This window comes from Arachis stenosperma, chromosome 3 (genome assembly GCF_014773155.1).
Source record: "Arachis stenosperma cultivar V10309 chromosome 3, arast.V10309.gnm1.PFL2, whole genome shotgun sequence".
Lineage (NCBI taxonomy): Eukaryota > Viridiplantae > Streptophyta > Magnoliopsida > Fabales > Fabaceae > Arachis > Arachis stenosperma.
The window spans coordinates 134,889,840-134,898,785 of NC_080379.1; the positions used below are offsets into that span (position 1 = coordinate 134,889,840).

Here is an 8,946-nt window from a genome sequence, read left to right on the forward strand (position 1 = left end):
TGCTTGGTGCATTTTGCATTCCAGACAGACTTTGAGAAATCAAATTGACTTGTTGAGTCAATATCTTGTTCTGAGCCAGAATGGCATTCAGAGTATCAATCTCAAGAACTCCTTTCTTCTGACTTGTCCCATGTTCACAGGATTCCTTTCAGAAGTGTACATGATTGGTTATTTGCAACCATTTCAATTAGCTCTTGAGCTTCTGTAGGTGTCTTCTTTAGATGAAGAGATCCTCCAGCAGAGCTATCCAAAGACATCTTGGATAGTTCAGACAGACCATCATAGAAAATACCTATGATGCTCCATTCAGAAAGCATGTCAGAAGGACATTTTCGGATCAATTGCTTGTATCTTTCCCAAGCTTCATAGAGGGATTCTCCATCCTTCTGTCTGAAGGTTTGGACTTCCACTCTAAGCTTACTCAATTTTTGAGGTGGAAAGAACTTTGCCAAGAAGCATTGACTAGCTTTTCCCATGAGTCCAGGCTTTCTTTAGGTTGTGAGTCCAACCATGTCCTAGCTCTGTCTCTTACAGCAAAAGGGAATAGCATAAGTCTGTAGATCTCAGGGTCAACCCCATTAGTCTTGACAGTGTCACAGATTTGCAAGAATTCAGCTAAGAACTGATGAGGATCTTCCAATGGAAGTCCATGGAACTTGCAATTATGTTGCATTAGAGAAACTAATTGAGGCTTAAGCTCAAAGTTGTTTGCTCCAATGGCAGGGATAGAGATGCTTCTCCCATAGAAGTCGGGAGTAGGTGCAGTAAAGTCACCCAGCACCTTCCTTGCATTGTTTGCATTGTTGTTGTTTTCGGCTGCCATGTCTTCTTCTTCTTTGAAGATTTCTGTTAGGTCCTCTACAGAGAGTTGTGCCTTAGCTTCTCTTAGCTTTCGCTTCAGGGTCCTTTCAGGTTCAGGGTCAGCTTTCAACAAGAATGCCTTTGTCTTTGCTCCTGCTCATATGAAAGAGAAGAAAACAAGAAAATATAGAATCCTCTATGTCACAGTATAGAGATTCCTTGAGGTGTCAGAGAAGAAGAAAAATAGAAGGAAGAAGGAGAAGAATTCGAACTTAATCAGATAGAGTTCGAATTGTGCATTGAGAAAGAGTGGTACTCCATAAATAGAAGGATGTGAAAAGAGAGGAAGAAATTTTCGAAAATTAAGTGAAAGATTTTGAAAACATTTTGAAAAACTTTAGTTGATTTTCGAAAACCAAGAGTGGGAAAGAAATCAAGTAGTTTTTGAAATTAGAAATCAAAAAGATATGATTAAAAACTGTTTTGAAAAAGATGTGATTAAAAAGATATGATAAAAAAAATTATGCTTTTAAAAGATATGATTGAAAAGATATGATTTGAAACAATTTAAAAAGATTTAATTTTTAAAAATTAATGACTTGCCTAACAGAAAATATGATTCAAACATTAAACATTTCTCAACAGAAAGGCAACATACTTAAAATGTTGAATCAAATCATTAATTGATAGTAAGTATCTTTGAAAAGGAAAGAAATTGATTTTGAAAAAGGTTTGATTGAAAAGATATGATTTGAAAAGATTTGATTTTGAAAACTTTGAAAACTTGAAAAAATTGATTTGAAAACAAAATCCTCCCTCTTGTGCCATCCTGGCGTTAAACGCCCAGAATGGTGCACATTCTGGCGTTTAACGCCCAATGCACTACCTTTTTGGGCGTTAAACGCCCAACCAGGCACCCTGGCTGGCGTTTAAACGCCAGTCTGTCCTTCTTCACTGGGCGTTTTGAACGCCCAGCTTTTTCTGTGTAATTCCTCTGCTGCATGTTCTGAATCTTCAGTTCCCTGTACTATTGACTTGAAATAGAACCAGATCAAATAAACATGCATGCAAGACACCAAACTTAAAATTAGACACTAGACTCAAACAAGAAACATAAAATATTTTTGGTTTTTATGGTTTTAAAATTTTTTTGGATTTTTTCGAAAATTATATGAAAATAGAAAATGAAGGTTTCAGAATTCTCAATTTGGATTTCAGGAATCATTGCAATGCTAGTCTAAGACTCCGGTCCAGGAATTAGACATGGCTTCACAGCCAGCCAAGCTTTCAAAGAAAGCTTCGGTCCAAAACACTAGACATGGCCAATGGCCAGCCAAGCCTTAGCAGATCATTGCTCCAATAGCAAGATTGATAGAAATCAACAAGCTCTTGTGATGATCAGTTGAAACCTCGGTCCAATAAGATTAGACATGGCTTCTCAGCCAGCCAGATTTCAACAGATCATCATGAAATTCTAGAACTCATTCTTAAGAATTCTAAAAAAAAATACCTAATCTAAGCAACAAGATGAACCGTCAGTTGTCCATACACGAAACAATCCCCGGCAACGGCGCCAAAAACTTGGTGCACGAAATTGTGATCACTACAACTTCGCACAACTAACCAGCAAGTGCACTGGGTCGTCCAAGTAATAAACCTTACGCGAGTAAGGGTCGATCCCACGGAGATTGTTGGTATGAAGCAAGCTATGGTCACCTTGTAAATCTTAGTCAGGTAGACTCAAATGGGTATAGATGATATATGAATAAAACATAAGGATGAAGATAGAGATACTTATGTATATCATTGGTGAGAGCTTCAGATAAGCGTATGAAGATGCTTGTCCCTTCCGTCTCTCTGCTTTCCTACTGTCTTCATCCATCCTTCTTACTCCTTTCCATGGCAAGCTTATGCAAGGGTTTCACCGTTGTCAGTGGCTACCTCCCTCCTCTCAGTGGAATGTTCAACGCACCCTGTCACGGCACGGCTATCCATCTGTCGGTTCTCGATCAGGCCGGAATAGAATCCATGATTCTTTTGCGTCTGTCACTAACGCCCCGCCCTCAGGAGTTTGAAGCACGTCACAGTCAATCATTGAATCCTACTCAGAATACCACAGACAAGGTTAGACCTTCCGGATTCCTGAATGCCGCCATCAGTTCTTGCCTATACCACGAAGACTCTGATCTCACGGAATGGCTGGCTTGTTTGTCAGGCGAGCACTCGGTTGTCAGGCGATCAACCATGATCGTGTATCAGGAATCCAAGAGATATTCACCCAATCTAAGGTAGAACGGAGGTGGTTGTCAGTCACACGTTCATAGGTGAGAATGATGATGAGTGTCACGGATCATCACATTCATCAAGTTGAAGAACAGTGATATCTTGGACAAAGAACAACGGAATTGAATAGAAGAACAATAATAATTGCATTAATACTCGAGGTACAGCAGCTCCACACCTTAATCTATGGTGTAGAACTCCACCGTTGAAAATACATAAGAACAAGGTCTAGGCATGGCCGTGAGACCAGCCTCCCAAGAGGTTCATCATAAAAACATGATCAAAAGGCCTTTTTTAAATACAATAGTAAAAGGTCCTATACATAGAGAACTAGTAGCCTAGGGTGTACAGAGATGAGTAAATGACATAAAATCCACTTCCGGCCCACTTGGTGTGTGCTTGGGCTGAGCAATGAAGCATTTTCGTGTAGAACTCTTCTTGGAGTAACGCCAGCTTTTGTGCCAGTTTGGGCGTTTAACTCCCACTTTGGTGCCAGTTCCGGCGTTTAACGCTGGGAATCTGAGGGTGACTTTGAACGCCGGTTTGGGTCATCAAATCTTGGTCAAAGTATGGACTATCATATATTGCGGGAAAGCCCAGGATGTCTACTTTCCAACGCCGTTGAGAGCGCGCAATTGGGTATCTGTAGCTCCAAAAAATCCACTTCGAGTGCAGGGAGATCAAATCCACAGCATCTGCAGTCCTTGTCTCTGATCAGATTTTTGCTCAGGTCCCTCAATTTCAGCCAGAAAATACCTGAAATCACAGAAAAACACACAAACTCATAGTAAAGTCCAGAAAAGTGAATTTTAACTAAAAACTAATAAAAATATACTAAAAACTCAACTCAAACTACTAAAAACATACTAAAAATAATTCCAAAAAGCGTACAAATTATCCGCTCATCAGGGGTCATCCATCCTTGATCCCGACCTGTTATGGCTAGGATTTTTTCTTCTTCTGATATTGATGGGTTCTGCAGTATTTCTTGGATGAGGCTTCTATTGTTGCCCCCTGGTTTGGTGCTGGCTAGCATTGAGAGTGCGTTAGCTCGGGCATTTTGCTCGCGGGGTATGTGGCAAATCCTATATTCCCCGAGTTGTCCGAGCTGTTCTTTGGTTTTATCCAAATATTTTTTATGGTAGGATATTTGGCTTGGTAGCTTCCCGCTATTTGCGAAGTGATGACTTGTGAGTCACTGTAGATGTTGAGTTTCTGAGCTCCAACTTCCCTAGCCAGGTTCAAACCAGCTAATAATGCTTCATATTCTACTTGGTTGTTTGAGGCCGGGAATCCAAATTTTAGGGAAAGCTCAAGTTGGGTTCCTTGGTTGCTTTCGATTATCACACCTGCACCGCTTCCAACTTCATTTGAGGAACCGTCCACGTATATGTTCCACTCTATGGGGATTTCCGTGGTATCTGTGAATTCTGCAATGAAGTCGGCTAGGTATTGTGATTTGATGGCTGTCCGTGCCTCGTACTGGAGGTCGAACTCGGACAACTCGATTGCCCATTGTAGGATTCTTCCTGCTAGATCTGTTTTCTGCAATATTCCTTTTATGGGCTGGTTGGTCCGAACATTAATGGTGTGCGCTTGGAAGTACGGGCGAAGTCGTCGAGATGCAAGTATCAGAGCGTAGGCGAACTTCTCTATTTTCTGGTAGTTCAGCTCTGACCCCTGTAGTGCTTTACTAATGAAGTAGACGGGTTGTTGTCCCCCTTCGTCTTCTCTAATTAATGCTGAGGCTATTGTCCGACTTCCTACTGCGAGGTACAGTATGAGTGGTTCTCCCTTTCGTGGTCGAGATAGGATGGGGGGCTGTCCCAAGAATTCTTTAAAGTCTCGGAAGGCTTGCTCACATTCTGTTGTCCACTCAAAGTTCTTTCCCTTCCTTAAGGTAGCGTAGAAGGGGAGGGACCTTATTGCTGACCCTACTAGGAATCTGGACAAGGCTGCCAATCTCCCATTGAGTTGTTGTACCTCTTTGACGTAGGTTGGGCTTTTCATGTTGAGTATGGCCTGGCATTTATCTGGATTTACCTCGATTCCTCTTTGTGTGAGCATAAAGCCCAAAAATTTACCTGCTTCCACTGCGAAGGTGCATTTAGTCGGGTTGAGTCGCATGTTGTGCTTCCGTATGGTGTTGAATACTTGAACCAAGTCGGTTAGTAATGTTTCCTCACTTTGTGTCTTTATCAACATGTCGTCTGATGAGCGGATAATTTATACGCTTTTTGGCATTGTTTTTAGTATATTTTAGTTAGTTTTTATTATATTTTTATTAGTTTTTAGTTAAAATTCACTTTTTCTGGGCTTTACTATGAGTTTGTGTGTTTTTCTGTGATTTCAGGTATTTTCTGACTGAAATTGAGGGACCTGAGCAAAAATCTGATTCAGAGGCTGAAAAGGACTGCAGATGCTGTTGGATTCTGACCTCCCTGCACTCAAAGTGGATTTTCTGGAGCTACAGAACCCCAATTGGTGCGTTCTCAATTGCGTTAGAAATAGACATCCTGGGCTTTCCAGCAATGTATAATAGTCCATACTTTGCCCAAGATTTAATGGCCCAAACTGGCGTTGCAAATCAGCTTCAGAATTCCCGGCGTTTAACGCCAGAACTGGCACAAAAATTGGAGTTAAACGCCCAAACTAGCATAAAAGCTGGCGTTTAACTCCAGAAAAAGTCTCTACACATAAAAGCTTCAATGCTCAGCCCAAGCACACACCAAGTGGATCCCGGACGTGGATTTTTACGTCATTTACTCATTTCTGTATATCCTAGGTTACTAGTTCACTATTAATAGGACCTTTTGACATTGTATCTCTACCTCATGACACATTACACGTTTCTCATTGTATCTTCTACGGCATGAGTCTCTAAACCCCATGGTTGGGGGTGAGGAGCTCTGTTGTGTCTTGATGGATTAATGCAATTACTACTGTTTTTCATTCAATCACGCTTGCTTCTATTCTAAGATATCACTTGTTCCTAAACTTGATGAATGTGATGATCCGTGACACTCATCATCATTCTCACCTATGAACGTGTGCTTGACAACCACCTCCGTTCTACCTTAGATTGAGTAGATATCTCTTGGATTCTTTAATCAGAATCTTCGTGGTATAAGCTAGAATTGATGGCGGCATTCAAGAGAATCCGGAAGGTCTAAACCTTGTCTGTGGTATTCTGAGTAGGATTTAGGGATTGAATGACTGTGATGAGCTTCAAACTCGCGATTATGGGGCGTTAGTGACAGACGCAAAAGAATCACTGGATTTTATTCCGACATGATCGAGAACCGACAGATGATTAGCCGTGCTGTGACAGAGCGCGTTGAACATTTTCACTGAGAGGATGGGAGGTAGCCATTGACAACGATGAAACCCTACATACAGCTTGCCATGGAAGGAGCCTTGCGTGCTTGAAGAAGAAGACAGTAGGAAAGCAGAGATTCAGAAGATAGAGCATCTCCAAAACCTCAGCCTGTTCTCCATTACTGCAAAAACAAGTATTTATTTCATGTTCTTTTACTCATCACAATTAAACCTGAGAATTATTGATATCCTGACTAAGAGTTACAAGATAACCATAGCTTGCTTCAAGCCGACAATCTCCGTGGGATTGACCCTTACTCACGTAAGGTATTACTTGGACGACCTAGTGCACTTGCTGGTTAGTTGTGCGGAATTGCAAAAGTGTGATTGCAGTTTCGTGCACCAAGTTTTTGGCGCCGTTGCCGGGGATTGTTCGAGTTTGGACAACTGACGGTTTATCTTGTTGCTTAGATTAGGACTGTTTTATTTTTGTTGGTTTAGAGTCTTTTATTTGAGTTTAGTTTCATATTTTAAGTTTGGTGTCAATTGCATGCCTTTGTTTTCTTTTAATTTTTCGAATTTGCATGTTCTTAGTCCTTTTTTGATCTTTAAAAATTCTAAGTTTGGTGTCTTCTTTGTGTTTTCCTTTAAAATTTTCGAAAATTTGTGCTTGATTTTCTAAAAATTTTAAGTTTGGTGTCATTTTGTTGTTTTTCTCTTTCCTTATTTCAAAAAAAAAATCAAATCTTTTTCAAAATAATTTTCAATCATATCTTTTTAATTGCTAATTCCAAAATCTTTTTGATTAATTAATTAATTTAGTCTTCAATTTGTTTTGATTTTATTCTCTTTTGGTTTTTGAATCTTTATTTTATTTTCCATGTAATTTATTTTACTATTTTCGGTTATTTTTAAAAAAAAAATTTACTTTACTTGTGAATCCATATCATATTCCCTTTCTCCATCATGGACCTAAGTGGAATTGAGCAGTCCAGAAGGACTCTGGGGTCATATGCTAACCCCATTACAGCTGCATATGGGAGTAGCATCTGTATACCTCCCATTAAAGCAAGCAACTTTGAGCTAAATCCTCAACTCATTATCATGGTGTAGCAAAATTGCCAGTATTTCGGTCTTCCACAGGAAGAACCTACTGAGTTTCTGGCACAGTTCTTATAAATTGCTGACACAGTACGTGATAAAGAGGTGGATCAGGATGTCTACAGATTATTACTGTTTCCATTTGCTGTAAAAGATCAAGCTAAGAGGTGGTTGAATAACCAACCCACAGCAAGTATAAAAACATGGAGACAGTTATCAGACAAATTCCTGAATCAATTTTACCCTCCAAAAAGGATGACACAGCTAAGGCTGGACATCCAAGGCTTTAAACAAGAGGATAATGAATCCCTTTATAATGCCTGGGAGAGGTACAGAGGTATGCTAAGAAAATGCCCCTCTGAAATGTTTTCAGAGTGGGTACAGTTAGACATCTTCTACTATGGGCTTACAGAAAAAGCTCAGATGTCTCTAGACCACTCAGCCGGTGGATCTATACATATGAGGAAGACAATTGAAGAGGCTCAAGAGCTTATAGATACTGTTGCTAGAAATCAACATCTATACTCTAGCAATGAGTCCTCTACAAAAGAAGAGCTATGGCAGTACTGATCCTAATCCTCAAGAACAGATTGTTGAGCTTAATCAGCAATTACACCTGATGACAAAACAGTTAGCAGAATTTAAAGAAATGCTCCAAGAAACCAAAATTGCTAACAAGAATATAGAATCACAGTTGAATCAGACAAAACAACAGCTATCTAAATAGATAACAGAAGAATGCCAAGCAGTTCAATTGAGGAGTGGGAAGACATTGAATAACACTGCTCAAAGTAGCAAAAAGCCAAGAAAGGAACAATTGACAGAGGATAACCAAACTACTGCCCAAAATCCCTCTGAGGACAGTAAGAGCCCAGAGAGGAATACTCCTGGCGTTCAAACGCCAGAAAAGGGGGAAAAGCTGGCGTTAAACGCCCATTCCTTGCCCAGTTCTGGCGTTCAAACGCCAAAAAAGGGGGAAAAATTGGCGTTAAATGCCCATTTCTCACCCAGTCCTAGCGCTCAAACGCCACTGAGGAATCAGACACCTGAGAGTGTTGATAGTAACCCCTCTAAAAAGGCTTCTCCAACCACCTCTGTAGGGAACAAACCTGTAGCAACTAATTTTGAAGAATATAAAGCCAAGATGCCTTATCCTCAGAAACTCCGCCAAGCGAAACAGGATAAACAATTTGCCCGCTTTGCAGACTATCTAAGGACTCTTGAAATAAAGATTTCGTTTGCAGAGGCACTTGAGCAAATACCTTCTTATGCTAAGTTCATGAAAGAGATCTTAAGTCATAAGAAGGATTGGAGAGAGATTGAAAAAGTGTTTCTCACTGAAGAATGCAGTGAGTCATTTTGAAAAGCTTACCAGAAAAGCTTCAAGATCCAGGAAGCTTTATGATATCATGCACATTAGAAGGTGCTTGCACCAAGACAGCC

At 40.2% G+C, this 8,946-nt stretch overlaps 1 non-coding gene across 1 annotated transcript; it reads left to right on the forward strand.

The window, feature by feature from the left end:
- The first annotated feature begins 311 nt into the window (after positions 1-311).
- LOC130970871 (small nucleolar RNA R71) lies at positions 312-419 on the forward strand. Its single transcript, XR_009082119.1, has one exon. It is a non-coding gene; the product is annotated as a small nucleolar RNA R71 (small nucleolar RNA).
- Positions 420-8,946: the final 8,527 nt, after the last annotated feature.